This window comes from Sceloporus occidentalis, unplaced genomic scaffold (assembly GCF_023333645.1).
Source record: "Sceloporus occidentalis isolate IW3139 unplaced genomic scaffold, rSceOcc1.0.p SCAF_357, whole genome shotgun sequence".
NCBI classification, from domain to species: domain Eukaryota; kingdom Metazoa; phylum Chordata; class Lepidosauria; order Squamata; family Phrynosomatidae; genus Sceloporus; species Sceloporus occidentalis.
Window position 1 is genome coordinate 88,810 of NW_028317337.1, and position 14,316 is coordinate 103,125.

General features: G+C 41.3%; 14 non-coding genes across 14 annotated transcripts; all 14 read right to left on the minus strand.

The window, feature by feature from the left end:
• Window positions 1-943: 943 nt before the first annotated feature.
• TRNAE-UUC (transfer RNA glutamic acid (anticodon UUC)) lies at window positions 944-1,015 on the minus strand. Its single transcript has one exon. It is a non-coding gene; the product is annotated as a tRNA-Glu (tRNA).
• A 302-nt stretch (window positions 1,016-1,317) lies between these two features.
• Window positions 1,318-1,403, minus strand: TRNAY-GUA (transfer RNA tyrosine (anticodon GUA)). The gene is given in 2 exon segments: window positions 1,318-1,353; window positions 1,367-1,403. It is a non-coding gene; the product is annotated as a tRNA-Tyr (tRNA).
• A 2,443-nt stretch (window positions 1,404-3,846) lies between these two features.
• TRNAE-UUC (transfer RNA glutamic acid (anticodon UUC)) lies at window positions 3,847-3,918 on the minus strand. The gene has a single exon. It is a non-coding gene; the product is annotated as a tRNA-Glu (tRNA).
• Window positions 3,919-4,219: 301 nt separating this feature from the next.
• Window positions 4,220-4,305, minus strand: TRNAY-GUA (transfer RNA tyrosine (anticodon GUA)). Its single transcript is given in 2 exon segments — window positions 4,220-4,255; window positions 4,269-4,305. It is a non-coding gene; the product is annotated as a tRNA-Tyr (tRNA).
• A 152-nt stretch (window positions 4,306-4,457) lies between these two features.
• Window positions 4,458-4,529, minus strand: TRNAG-UCC (transfer RNA glycine (anticodon UCC)). The gene has a single exon. It is a non-coding gene; the product is annotated as a tRNA-Gly (tRNA).
• Window positions 4,530-6,692: 2,163 nt separating this feature from the next.
• Window positions 6,693-6,778, minus strand: TRNAY-GUA (transfer RNA tyrosine (anticodon GUA)). Its single transcript is given in 2 exon segments — window positions 6,693-6,728; window positions 6,742-6,778. It is a non-coding gene; the product is annotated as a tRNA-Tyr (tRNA).
• Window positions 6,779-6,930: 152 nt separating this feature from the next.
• Window positions 6,931-7,002, minus strand: TRNAG-UCC (transfer RNA glycine (anticodon UCC)). The gene has a single exon. It is a non-coding gene; the product is annotated as a tRNA-Gly (tRNA).
• Window positions 7,003-8,794: 1,792 nt separating this feature from the next.
• Window positions 8,795-8,866, minus strand: TRNAE-UUC (transfer RNA glutamic acid (anticodon UUC)). The gene has a single exon. It is a non-coding gene; the product is annotated as a tRNA-Glu (tRNA).
• A 300-nt stretch (window positions 8,867-9,166) lies between these two features.
• On the minus strand, window positions 9,167-9,252 carry TRNAY-GUA (transfer RNA tyrosine (anticodon GUA)). Its single transcript is given in 2 exon segments — window positions 9,167-9,202; window positions 9,216-9,252. It is a non-coding gene; the product is annotated as a tRNA-Tyr (tRNA).
• Window positions 9,253-9,404: 152 nt separating this feature from the next.
• On the minus strand, window positions 9,405-9,476 carry TRNAG-UCC (transfer RNA glycine (anticodon UCC)). The gene has a single exon. It is a non-coding gene; the product is annotated as a tRNA-Gly (tRNA).
• Window positions 9,477-11,267: 1,791 nt separating this feature from the next.
• TRNAE-UUC (transfer RNA glutamic acid (anticodon UUC)) lies at window positions 11,268-11,339 on the minus strand. Its single transcript has one exon. It is a non-coding gene; the product is annotated as a tRNA-Glu (tRNA).
• Window positions 11,340-11,640: 301 nt separating this feature from the next.
• On the minus strand, window positions 11,641-11,726 carry TRNAY-GUA (transfer RNA tyrosine (anticodon GUA)). Its single transcript is given in 2 exon segments — window positions 11,641-11,676; window positions 11,690-11,726. It is a non-coding gene; the product is annotated as a tRNA-Tyr (tRNA).
• Window positions 11,727-11,878: 152 nt separating this feature from the next.
• On the minus strand, window positions 11,879-11,950 carry TRNAG-UCC (transfer RNA glycine (anticodon UCC)). Its single transcript has one exon. It is a non-coding gene; the product is annotated as a tRNA-Gly (tRNA).
• A 1,791-nt stretch (window positions 11,951-13,741) lies between these two features.
• On the minus strand, window positions 13,742-13,813 carry TRNAE-UUC (transfer RNA glutamic acid (anticodon UUC)). The gene has a single exon. It is a non-coding gene; the product is annotated as a tRNA-Glu (tRNA).
• Window positions 13,814-14,316: the final 503 nt, after the last annotated feature.

A 14,316-nucleotide genomic window follows, 5' to 3' on the forward strand; every position in this document is an offset into this window, starting at 1 on the left:
TTTGTAATTTGGATTTTGAGATGATTTTTCCATGATATGTTTGAACCTGATGCAGAACTCACTATAACTATAAAATGAAATACCTGGTCAGTATATTGTGGTGCTATAAAATCTATACATACAATGTAATGTTGTTATAAATACACCTGTTTTGTGATTCGTACGGATAGTTACCTGTAAGTTGTCGGTGGCCAGACTGGGGATAACTAAGCAGCACTGGCAGTTTCAGGAATTCCACCCTTCCTCCAGCAATCATCAGATATAGAAGATATAATACTTGATCCCTTTATGCCCATCTCATGGTGATGGGGCTGCCCTGAGAACAAGAGCAGTATGATCAGGTTTTACCATAAATTTGTCCGGTGTAATTCACTTTTCCCGCAGTGACAGTTTCCTTTACATAATTTTCTGAAGGGACAAATTATACATATTACATATAAAACATATACACTTTATGAAAGGATGTGGACACCCCTAATTATTGAGTTTAGGTATTTCAGCCACATCCATTGCTAACAGGTGTATAAAATCAAGCACATAGTCGACCATCTCCCTAGACAGACATTGGCATTATGTCTCCCTTTTCCTCTTCATCTATCTTTGTTCTCTTTATCTCCCAAACCTTTCTCTTTACCTCTCCCTGTTTGTCCACTTTTTCTTTACCGCTACCTTTTGTCACTTCCTCTCCTCTTTTCTTTAATCTATACTCCTTTTCTTTAATCTCTCCATTTTCATTATCTTTCCTCCTGTTGCTTTTTATATAATCTCTCTAATCTATTCCTCCCGTTTCTGATGTTCCTTGACCAGCCCAAAGAGGTAAGGAATCTGCCCCAGTATTTTGAGGTGGCTATTCAGGTAAGGTGAGCGCTTTAGATGTTGGGGAATATGATTAATGCTATTTGATTTGACCAACTAGCAACAAAGGGTTCCAATAAAAACTAGCTTCCCATACCGGGAGTCGAACCCGGGCCGCCTGGTTGAAAGCCAGGAATCCTAACCGCTAGACCATATGGGATATGTGTCTCCACACTGCACACACCACATGGGATGGTGTATGTGACAGAGCATCCACAGATCCTATAGGAGGTGAACCTTTTTATTTTAAAATACAGCTGTAATGCCAGTCAGTCCGCGGCTGCAGTTCATGAGTTCCTGTTCCAATGATCTTTGTGAGATGCGTCAGAGTTATAGTTTCGTTAGATCTTCCCAGATAAAGTGGTCCTTTTGCTGACCACGGAATTCGCACCTAAAGTCCACTCTTCACTCTGTAGGATCAACCTGCCATTTTTTTTTCCCGTCTCACAAAAATATAAAGCTTCCTTCGAGCCGGAATCGAACCAGCGACCTAAGGATGTCCGATTATTTTCTACAGTCCTCCGCTCTACCAGCTGAGCTATCGAAGGTCATGCTTCAGTGGGCTGTCCATGCTGACTGTACCTGGAGCAGCCCCTCACTCACCAACAATGCGTGTTACAAGCTACATCAAGTTGAAGGGTTAACATTGCAAACGGCTTGAAACTTACTGAATAGACCCGGATGTGTAAAAATCAATTTTTGCGTTGGCCGGGAATCGAACCCGGGTCAACTTCTTGGAAGGCAACTATGCTCACCACTATACCACAAACGCTGGACAGAGAGATAGGCTTTTAATCTAGAGATGGGAAGGTCCGGAAAAAAAAACATAAAAAAAAAAACATTTTCCTCCCGTTTTTTTCCAAAGCCATTTTTTGTTTGTTTGGGTTTTGTGACCCTTGAGTTTTAGGATAATGTGAGTTAGATCCAGTCTGATATACAACGAAGGTAAAAGAAGTGTGGAACCAGTTTTCACAGAGCCCGATAGATCTGCTACATGGGTGGTTTTAGGAGTTCTGCATATGTAGATGTTATTGTGTCATTTTTCAGCCTTTAGCAGAATTTAGTTTTATGTGGAATATGGTATGTTTCATCAGAACATTTAGAAATCGGGCCGACCTTCAGGAAATGTTAAAAATTGTCATCTTCTGCCTTGGTCTGATCCTCTTACCTGGCCTGGCTTGCTTTTGCACTTAAGCTTCTTTAGCGTAGCGGTTGTACCGTTTACCTTTTCGACAAAGGTCCCCGGTTCAAAACTGGGTAGAAACACTTCTTATCATTATTCCCATTTTCCTCCCTGTTTCCCTGTTTGTGGGAAATGATGTCATATCTCGGAGCTCAGACTCAGCAGCACTCAGAGGATTCTCACTTTCTATGGAGGTTGCGTAACGTTTTCTTTAATTTCATAAAAATGAACCCTGCTGATGATGTCCTGGGAAAGGCTGGGTTTTGTGACCCTTGAGTTTTAGGATAATGTGAGTTAGATCCAGTCTGATATACAACGAAGGTAAAAGAAGTGTGGAACCAGTTTTCACAGAGCCCGATAGATCTGCTACATGGGTGGTTTTAGGAGTTCTGCATATGTAGATGTTATTGTGTCATTTTTCAGCCTTTAGCAGAATTTAGTTTTATGTGGAATATGGAATGTTTCATCAGAACATTTAGAAATCTGGCCGACCTTCAGGAAATGTTAAAAATTGTCATCTTCTGCCTTGGTCCGATCCTCTTCTCTGGCCTGGCTTATTTCTACACTTAAGCTTCTTTAGCGTAGCGGTTGTACCGTTTGCCTCACGCGACAAAGGTCCCCGGTTCGAAACTGGGTAGAAGCACTTCTTATCATTATTCCCATTTAAAATACAGAACCGATGATTCATCACCAAAGAGGGCAATCTGCTCCTCAGTTTTGTACCAGAAGGTGGTGCTGTTGCCCTAGGTCTTGGCCTAGTCAAGAAAATGGTGGTCAATCTACTGATGTCTTTCATTCAGGTAAATGACTGGTGCTTCACATACTTTTTGCTTTGTTGCTTTAGTGTATTCCTTTGTTTTTCTTGTTTGTAATTTGGATTTTGAGATGATTTTTCCATGATATGTTTGAACCTGATGCAGAACTCACTATAACTATAAAATGAAATACCTGGTCAGTATATTGTGGTGCTATAAAATCTATACATACAATGTAATGTTGTTATAAATACACCTGTTTTGTGATTCGTACGGATAGTTACCTGTAAGTTGTCGGTGGCCAGACTGGGGATAACTAAGCAGCACTGGCAGTTTCAGGAATTCCACCCTTCCTCCAGCAATCATCAGATATAGAAGATATAATACTTGATCCCTTTATGCCCATCTCATGGTGATGGGGCTGCCCTGAGAACAAGAGCAGTATGATCAGGTTTTACCATAAATTTGTCCGGTGTAATTCACTTTTCCCGCAGTGACAGTTTCCTTTACATAATTTTCTGAAGGGACAAATTATACATATTACATATAAAACATATACACTTTATGAAAGGATGTGGACACCCCTAATTATTGAGTTTAGGTATTTCAGCCACATCCATTGCTAACAGGTGTATAAAATCAAGCACATAGTCGACCATCTCCCTAGACAGACATTGGCATTATGTCTCCCTTTTCCTCTTCATCTATCTTTGTTCTATTTATCTCCAAACCCTTTCTCTTTACCTCTCCCTGTTTGTCCACTTTTTCTTTACCGCTACCTTTTGTCACTTCCTCTCCTCTTTTCTTTAATCTATCCTCCTTTTCTTTAATCTCTCCATTTTCATTATCTTTTCTCTGTTTGCTTTTTATATAATCTCTCTAATCTATTCCTCCCGTTTCTGATGTTCCTTGACCAGCCCAAAGAGGTAAGGAATCTGCCCCAGTATTTTGAGGTGGCTATTCAGGTAAGGTGAGCGCTTTAGATGTTGGGGAATATGATTAATGCTATTTGATTTGACCAACTAGCAACAAAGGGTTCCAATAAAAACTAGCTTCCCATACCGGGAGTCGAACCCGGGCCGCCTGGGTGAAAACCAGGAATCCTAACCGCTAGACCATATGGGACATGTGTCTCCACCCTGCACACACCACATGGGATGGTGTATGTGACAGAGCATCCACAGATCCTATAGGAGGTGAACCTTTTTATTTTAAAATACAGCTGTAATGCCTGTCAGTCCGCGGCTGCAGTTCATGAGTTCCTGTTCCAATGATCTTTGTGAGATGCGTCAGAGTTATAGTTTCTTTAGATCTTCCCAGATAAAGTGGTCCTTTTGCTGACCACGGAATTCGCACCTAAAGTCCACTCTTCACTCTGTAGGATCAACCTACCATTTTTTTTCCCGTCTCACAAAAATATAAAGCTTCCTTCGAGCCGGAATCGAACCAGCGACCTAAGGATGTCCGATTATTTTCTACAGTCCTCCGCTCTACCAGCTGAGCTATCGAAGGTCATGCTTCAGTGTGCTGTCCATGCTGACTGTACCTGGAGCAGCCCCTCACTCACCAACAATGCGTGTTACAAGCTACATCAAGTTGAAGGGTTAACATTGCAAACGGCTTGAAACTTACTGAATAGACCCGGATGTGTAAAAATCAATTTTTGCGTTGGCCGGGAATCGAACCCGGGTCAACGGCTTGGAAGGCAGTTATGCTCACCACTATACCACCAACGCGGGACAGAGAGATAGACTTTTAATCTAGAGATGGGAAGGTCCGGAAAAAAAAACATAAGAAAAAAAAAACATTTTCCTTCCGTTTTTTTCCAAAGCCATTTTTTGTTTGTGGGAAATGATGTCATATCCCGGAGCTCAGACTCAGCAGCACTCAGAGGATGCTCACTTTCTATGGAGGTTGCGTAACGTTTTCTTTAATTTCATAAAACTGAACCCTGCTGATGATGTCCTGGGAAAGGCTGGGTTTTGTGACCCTTGAGTTTTAGGATAATGTGAGTTAGATCCAGTCTGATATACAACGAAGGTAAAAGAAGTGTGGAACCAGTTTTCACAGAGCCCGATAGATCTGCTACATGGGTGGTTTTAGGAGTTCTGCATATGTAGATGTTATTGTGTCATTTTTCAGCCTTTAGCAGAATTTAGTTTTATGTGGAATATGGAATGTTTCATCAGAACATTTAGAAATCTGGCCGACCTTCAGGAAATGTTAAAAATTGTCATCTTCTGCCTTGGTCCGATCCTCTTCTCTGGCCTGGCTTATTTCTACACTTAAGCTTCTTTAGCGTAGCGGTTGTACCGTTTACCTTTTCGACAAAGGTCCCCGGTTCAAAACTGGGTAGAAACACTTCTTATCATTATTCCCATTTAAAATACAGAACCGATGATTCATCACCAAAGAGGGCAATCTGCTCCTCAGTTTTGTACCAGAAGGTGGTGCTGTTGCCCTAGGTCTTGGCCTAGTCAAGAAAATGGTGGTCAATCTACTGATGTCTTTCTTTCAGGTAAATGACTGGTGCTTCACATACTTTTTGCTTTGTTGCTTTAGTGTATTCCTTTGTTTTTCTTGTTTGTAATTTGGATTTTGAGATGATTTTTCCATGATATGTTTGAACCTGATGCAGAACTCACTATAACTATAAAATGAAATACCTGGTCAGTATATTGTGGTGCTATAAAATCTATACATACAATGTAATGTTGTTATAAATACACCTGTTTTGTGATTCGTACGGATAGTTACCTGTAAGTTGTCGGTGGCCAGACTGGGGATAACTAAGCAGCACTGGCAGTTTCAGGAATTCCACCCTTCCTCCAGCAATCATCAGATATAGAAGATATAATACTTGATCCCTTTATGCCCATCTCATGGTGATGGGGCTGCCCTGAGAACAAGAGCAGTATGATCAGGTTTTACCATAAATTTGTCCGGTGTAATTCACTTTTCCCGCAGTGACAGTTTCCTTTACATAATTTTCTGAAGGGACAAATTATACATATTACATATAAAACATATACACTTTATGAAAGGATGTGGACACCCCTAATTATTGAGTTTAGGTATTTCAGCCACATCCATTGCTAACAGGTGTATAAAATCAAGCACATAGTCGACCATCTCCCTAGACAGACATTGGCATTATGTCTCCCTTTTCCTCTTCATCTATCTTTGTTCTCTTTATCTCCCAACCCTTTCTCTTTACCTCTCCCTGTTTGTCCACTTTTTCTTTACCGCTACCTTTTGTCACTTCCTCTCCTCTTTTCTTTAATCTATCCTCCTTTTCTTTAATCTCTCCATTTTCATTATCTTTCCTCCTGTTGCTTTTTATATAATCTCTCTAATCTATTCCTCCCGTTTCTGATGTTCCTTGACCAGCCCAAAGAGGTAAGGAATCTGCCCCAGTATTTTGAGGTGGCTATTCAGGTAAGGTGAGCGCTTTAGATGTTGGGGAATATGATTAATGCTATTTGATTTGACCAACTAGCAACAAAGGGTTCCAATAAAAACTAGCTTCCCATACCGGGAGTCGAACCCGGGCCGCCTGGGTTAAAACCAGGAATCCTAACCGCTAGACCATATGGGACATGTGTCTCCACCTTGCACACACCACATGGGATGGTGTATGTGACAGAGCATCCACAGATCCTATAGGAGGTGAACCTTTTTATTTTAAAATACAGCTGTAATGCCTGTCAGTCCGCGGCTACAGTTCATGAGTTCCTGTTCCAATGATCTTTGTGAGATGCGTCAGAGTTATAGTTTCTTTAGATCTTCCCAGATAAAGTGGTCCTTTTGCTGACCACGGAATTCGCACCTAAAGTCCACTCTTCACTCTGTAGGATCAACCTACCATTTTTTTTCCCGTCTCACAAAAATATAAAGCTTCCTTCGAGCCGGAATCGAACCAGCGACCTAAGGATGTCCGATTATTTTCTACAGTCCTCCGCTCTACCAGCTGAGCTATCGAAGGTCATGCTTCAGCGTGCTGTCCATGCTGACTGTACCTGGAGCAGCCCCTCACTCACCAACAATGCGTGTTACAAGCTACATCAAGTTGAAGGGTTAACATTGTAAACGGCTTGAAACTTACTGAATAGACCCGGATGTGTAAAAATCAATTTTTGCGATGGCCGGGAGTCGAACCCGGGTCAACTGCTTGGAAGGCAGCTATGCGCACCACTATACCACCAACGCTGGACAGAGACATAGGCTTTTAATCTAGAGATGGGAAGGTCCGGGAAAAAAAAACATGAGAAAAAAAAAACATTTTCCTTCCGTTTTTTTCCAAAGCCATTTTTTGTTTGTGGGAAATGATGTCATATCCCGGAGCTCAGACTCAGCAGCACTCAGAGGATGCTCACTTTCTATGGAGGTTGCGTAACGTTTTCTTTAATTTCATAAAAATGAACCCTGCTGATGATGTCCTGGGAAAGGCTGGGTTTTGTGACCCTTGAGTTTTAGGATAATGTGAGTTAGATCCAGTCTGATATACAACGAAGGTAAAAGAAGTGTGGAACCAGTTTTCACAGAGCCCGATAGATCTGCTACATGGGTGGTTTTAGGAGTTCTGCATATGTAGATGTTATTGTGTCATTTTTCAGCCTTTAGCAGAATTTATTTTTATGTGGAATATTGAATGTTTCATCAGAACATTTAGAAATCTGGCCGACCTTCAGGAAATGTTAAAAATTGTCATCTTCTGCCTTGGTCCGATCCTCTTCTCTGGCCTGGCTTATTTCTACACTTAAGCTTCTTTAGCGTAGCGGTTGTACCGTTTGCCTCACGCGACAAAGGTCCCCGGTTCGAAACTGGGTAGAAACACTTCTTATCATTATTCCCATTTAAAATACAGAACCGATGATTCATCACCAAAGAGAGCAATCTGCTCCTCAGTTTTGTACCAGAAGGTGGTGCTGTTGCCCTAGGTCTTGGCCTAGTCAAGAAAATGGTGGTCAATCTACTGATGTCTTTCTTTCAGGTAAATGACTGGTGCTTCACATACTTTTTGCTTTGTTGCTTTAGTGTATTCCTTTGTTTTTCTTGTTTGTAATTTGGATTTTGAGATGATTTTTCCATGATATGTTTGAACCTGATGCAGAACTCACTATAACTATAAAATGAAATACCTGGTCAGTATATTGTGGTGCTATAAAATCTATACATACAATGTAATGTTGTTATAAATACACCTGTTTTGTGATTCGTACGGATAGTTACCTGTAAGTTGTCGGTGGCCAGACTGGGGATAACTAAGCAGCACTGGCAGTTTCAGGAATTCCACCCTTCCTCCAGCAATCATCAGATATAGAAGATATAATACTTGATCCCTTTATGCCCATCTCATGGTGATGGGGCTGCCCTGAGAACAAGAGCAGTATGATCAGGTTTTACCATAAATTTGTCCGGTGTAATTCACTTTTCCCGCAGTGACAGTTTCCTTTACATAATTTTCTGAAGGGACAAATTATACATATTACATATAAAACATATACACTTTATGAAAGGATGTGGACACCCCTAATTATTGAGTTTAGGTATTTCAGCCACATCCATTGCTAACAGGTGTATAAAATCAAGCACATAGTCGACCATCTCCCTAGACAGACATTGGCATTATGTCTCCCTTTTCCTCTTCATCTATCTTTGTTCTCTTTATCTCCCAACCCTTTCTCTTTACCTCTCCCTGTTTGTCCACTTTTTCTTTACCGCTACCTTTTGTCACTTCCTCTCCTCTTTTCTTTAATCTATCCTCCTTTTCTTTAATCTCTCCATTTTCATTATCTTTCCTCCTGTTGCTTTTTATATAATCTCTCTAATCTATTCCTCCCGTTTCTGATGTTCCTTGACCAGCCCAAAGAGGTAAGGAATCTGCCCCAGTATTTTGAGGTGGCTATTCAGGTAAGGTGAGCGCTTTAGATGTTGGGGAATATGATTAATGCTATTTGATTTGACCAACTAGCAACAAAGGGTTCCAATAAAAACTAGCTTCCCATACCGGGAGTCGAACCCGGGCCGCCTGGGTGAAAACCAGGAATCCTAACCGCTAGACCATATGGGATATGTGTCTCCACCCTGCACACACCACATGGGATGGTGTATGTGACAGAGCATCCACAGATCCTATAGGAGGTGAACCTTTTTATTTTAAAATACAGCTGTAATGCCTGTCAGTCCGCGGCTGCAGTTCATGAGTTCCTGTTCCAATGATCTTTGTGAGATGCGTCAGAGTTATAGTTTCTTTAGATCTTCCCAGATAAAGTGGTCCTTTTGCTGACCACGGAATTCGCACCTAAAGTCCACTCTTCACTCTGTAGGATCAACCTACCAATTTTTTCCCGTCTCACAAAAATATAAAGCTTCCTTCGAGCCGGAATCGAACCAGCGACCTAAGGATGTCCGATTATTTTCTACAGTCCTCCGCTCTACCAGCTGAGCTATCGAAGGTCATGCTTCAGTGTGCTGTCCATGCTGACTGTACCTGGAGCAGCCCCTCACTCACCAACAATGCGTGTTACAAGCTACATCAAGTTGAATTGTTAACATTGTAAACGGCTTGAAACTTACTGAATAGACCCGGATGTGTAAAAATCAATTTTTGCGTTGGCCGGGAATCGATCCCGGGTCAACTGCTTGGAAGGCAGCTATGCTCACCACTATACCACCAACGCTGGACAGAGAGATAGGCTTTTAATCTAGAGATGGGAAGGTCCGGAAAAAAAAACATAAGAAAAAAAAAACATTTTCCTTCCGTTTTTTTCCAAAGCCATTTTTTGTTTGTGGGAAATGATGTCATATCCCGGAGCTCAGACTCAGCAGCACTCAGAGGATGCTCACTTTCTATGGAGGTTGCGTAACGTTTTCTTTAATTTCATAAAAATGAACCCTGCTGATGATGTCCTGGGAAAGGCTGGGTTTTGTGACCCTTGAGTTTTAGGATAATGTGAGTTAGATCCAGTCTGATATACAACGAAGGTAAAAGAAGTGTGGAACCAGTTTTCACAGAGCCCGATAGATCTGCTACATGGGTGGTTTTAGGAGTTCTGCATATGTAGATGTTATTGTGTCATTTTTCAGCCTTTAGCAGAATTTAGTTTTATGTGGAATATGGAATGTTTCATCAGAACATTTAGAAATCTGGCCGACCTTCAGGAAATGTTAAAAATTGTCATCTTCTGCCTTGGTCCGATCCTCTTCTCTGGCCTGGCTTATTTCTACACTTAAGCTTCTTTAGCGTAGCGGTTGTACCGTTTGCCTCACGCGACAAAGGTCCCCGATTCGAAACTGGGTAGAAACACTTCTTATCATTATTCCCATTTAAAATACAGAACCGATGATTCATCACCAAAGAGGGCAATCTGCTCCTCAGTTTTGTACCAGAAGGTGGTGCTGTTGCCCTAGGTCTTGGCCTAGTCAAGAAAATGGTGGTCAATCTACTGATGTCTTTCTTTCAGGTAAATGACTGGTGCTTCACATACTTTTTGCTTTGTTGCTTTAGTGTATTCCTTTGTTTTTCTTGTTTGTAATTTGGATTTTGAGATGATTTTTCCATGATATGTTTGAACCTGATGCAGAACTCACTATAACTATAAAATGAAATACCTGGTCAGTATATTGTGGTGCTATAAAATCTATACATACAATGTAATGTTGTTATAAATACACCTGTTTTGTGATTCGTACGGATAGTTACCTGTAAGTTGTCGGTGGCCAGACTGGGGATAACTAAGCAGCACTGGCAGTTTCAGGAATTCCACCCTTCCTCCAGCAATCATCAGATATAGAAGATATAATACTTGATCCCTTTATGCCCATCTCATGGTGATGGGGCTGCCCTGAGAACAAGAGCAGTATGATCAGGTTTTACCATAAATTTGTCCGGTGTAATTCACTTTTCCCGCAGTGACAGTTTCCTTTACATAATTTTCTGAAGGGACAAATTATACATATTACATATAAAACATATACACTTTATGAAAGGATGTGGACACCCCTAATTATTGAGTTTAGGTATTTCAGCCACATCCATTGCTAACAGGTGTATAAAATCAAGCACATAGTCGACCATCTCCCTAGACAGACATTGGCATTATGTCTCCCTTTTCCTCTTCATCTATCTTTGTTCTCTTTATCTCCCAACCCTTTCTCTTTACCTCTCCCTGTTTGTCCACTTTTTCTTTACCGCTACCTTTTGTCACTTCCTCTCCTCTTTTCTTTAATCTATCCTCCTTTTCTTTAATCTCTCCATTTTCATTATCTTTCCTCCTGTTGCTTTTTATATAATCTCTCTAATCTATTCCTCCCGTTTCTGATGTTCCTTGAACAGCCCAAAGAGGTAAGGAATCTGCCCCAGTATTTTGAGGTGGCTATTCAGGTAAGGTGAGCGCTTTAGATGTTGGGGAATATGATTAATGCTATTTGATTTGACCAACTAGCAACAAAGGGTTCCAATAAAAACTAGCTTCCCATACCGGGAGTCGAACCCGGGCCGCCTGGGTGAAAACCAGGAATCCTAACCGCTAGACCATACGGGATATGTGTCTCCATCCTGCACACACCACATGGGATGGTGTATGTGACAGAGCATCCACAGATCCTATAGGAGGTGAACCTTTTTATTTTAAAATACAGCTGTAATGCCTGTCAGTCCGCGGCTGCAGTTCATGAGTTCCTGTTCCAATGACCTTTGTGAGATGCGTCAGAGTTATAGTTTCTTTAGATCTTCCCAGATAAAGTGGTCCTTTTGCTGACCACGGAATTCGCACCTAAAGTCCACTCTTCACTCTGTAGGATCAACCTACCATTTTTTTTCCCGTCTCACAAAAATATAAAGCTTCCTTCGAGCCGGAATCGAACCAGCGACCTAAGGATGTCCGATTATTTTCTACAGTCCTCCGCTCTACCAGCTGAGCTATCGAAGGTCATGCTTCAGTGTGCTGTCCATGCTGACTGTACCTGGAGCAGCCCCTCACTCACCAACAATGTGTGTTACAAGCTACATCAAGTTGAAGGGTTAACATTGTAAACGGCTTGAAACTTACTGAATAGACCCGGATGTGTAAAAATCAATTTTTGCGTTGGCCGAGAATCGAACCCGGGTCAACTGCGTGGAAGGCAGCTATGCTCACCACTATACCACCAACGCTGGACGGAGAGATAGGCTTTTAATCTAGAGATGGGAAGGTCCGGAAAAAAAAACATAAGAAAAAAAAAACATTTTCCTTCCGTTTTTTTCCAAAGCCATTTTTTGTTTGTGGGAAATGATGTCATATCCCGGAGCTCAGACTCAGCAGCACTCAGAGGATGCTCACTTTCTATGGAGGTTGCGTAACGTTTTCTTTAATTTCATAAAAATGAACCCTGCTGATGATGTCCTGGGAAAGGCTGGGTTTTGTGACCCTTGAGTTTTAGGATAATGTGAGTTAGATCCAGTCTGATATACAACGAAGGTAAAAGAAGTGTGGAACCAGTTTTCACAGAGCCCGATAGATCTGCTACATGGGTGGTTTTAGGAGTTCTGCATATGTAGATGTTATTGTGTCATTTTTCAGCCTTTAGCAGAATTTAGTTTTATGTGGAATATGGAATGTTTCATCAGAACATTTAGAAATCTGGCCGACCTTCAGGAAATGTTAAAAATTGTCATCTTCTGCCTTGGTCCGATCCTCTTCTCTGGCCTGGCTTATTTCTACACTTAAGCTTCTTTAGCGTAGCGCTTGTACTGTTTGCCTCACGCGACAAAGGTCCCCGGTTCGAAACTGGGTAGAAACACTTCTTATCATTATTCCCATTTAAAATACAGAACTGATGATTCATCACCAAGGAGGGCAATCTGCTCCTCAGTTTTGTACCAGAAGGTGGTGCTGTTTCCCTAGGTCTTGGCCTAGTCAAGAAAATGGTGGTCAATCTACTGATGTCTTTCTTTCAGGTAAATGACTGGTGCTTCACATACTTTTTGCTTTGTTGCTTTAGTGTATTCCTTTGTTTTTCTTGTTTGTAATTTGGATTTTGAGATGATTTTTCCATGATATGATTGAACCTGATGCAGAACTCACTATAACTATAAAATGAAATACCTGGTCAGTATATTGTGGTGCTATAAAATCTATACATACAATGTAATGTTGTTATAAATACACCTGTTTTGTGATTCGTACGGATAGTTACCTGTAAGTTGTCGGTGGCCAGACTGGGGATAACTAAGCAGCACTGGCAGTTTCAGGAATTCCACCCTTCCTCCAGCAATCATCAGATATAGAAGATATAATACTTGATCCCTTTATGCCCATCTCATGGTGATGGGGCTGCCCTGAGAACAAGAGCAGTATGATCAGGTTTTACCATAAATTTGTCCGGTGTAATTCACTTTTCCCGCAGTGACAGTTTCCTTTACATAATTTTCTGAAGGGACAAATTATACATATTACATATAAAACATATACACTTTATGAAAGGATGTGGACACCCCTAATTATTGAGTTTAGGTATTTCAGCCACATCCATTGCTAACAGGTGTATAAAATCAAGCACATAGTCGACCATCTCCCTAGACAGACATTGGCATTATGTCTCCCTTTTCCTCTTCATCTATCTTTGTTCTCTTTATCTCCCAACCCTTTCTCTTTACCTCTCCCTGTTTGTCCACTTTTTCTTTACCGCTACCTTTTGTCACTTCCTCGCCTCTTTTCTTTAATCTATCCTCCTTTTCTTTAATCTCTTCATTTTCATTATCTTTCCTCCTGTTGCTTTTTATATAATCTCTCTAATCTATTCCTCCCGTTTCTGATGTTCCTTGACCAGCCCAAAGAGGTAAGGAATCTGCCCCAGTATTTTGAGGTGGCTATTCAGGTAAGGTGAGCGCTTTAGATGTTGGGAAATATGATTAATGCTATTTGATTTGACCAACTAGCAACAAATTGTTCCAATAAAAACTACCTTCCCATACTGGGAGTCGAACCCGGGCCGCCTGGGTGAAAACCAGGAATCCTAACCGCTAGACCATATGGGATATGTGTCTCCACCCTGCACACACCACATGGGATGGTGTATGTGACAGAGCATCCACAGATCCTATAGGAGGTGAACCTTTTTATTTTAAAATACAGCTGTAATGCCTGTCAGTCCGCGGCTGCAGTTCATGAGTTCCTGTTCCAATGATCTTTGTGAGATGCGTCAGAGTTATAGTTTCTTTAGATCTTCCCAGATAAAGTGGTCCTTTTGCTGACCACGGAATTCGCACCTAAAGTCCACTCTTCACTCTGTAGGATCAACCTACCATTTTTTTTCCCGTCTCACAAAAATATAAAGCTTCCTTCGAGCCGGAATCGAACCAGCGACCTAAGGAGCAGCACTCAGAGGATGCTCACTTTCTATGGAGGTTGCGTAACGTTTTCTTTAATTTCATAAAAATGAACCCTGCTGATGATGTCCTGGGAAAGGCTGGGTTTTGTGACCCTTGAGTTTTAGGATAATGTGAGTTAGATCCAGTCTGATATACAACGAAGGTAAAAG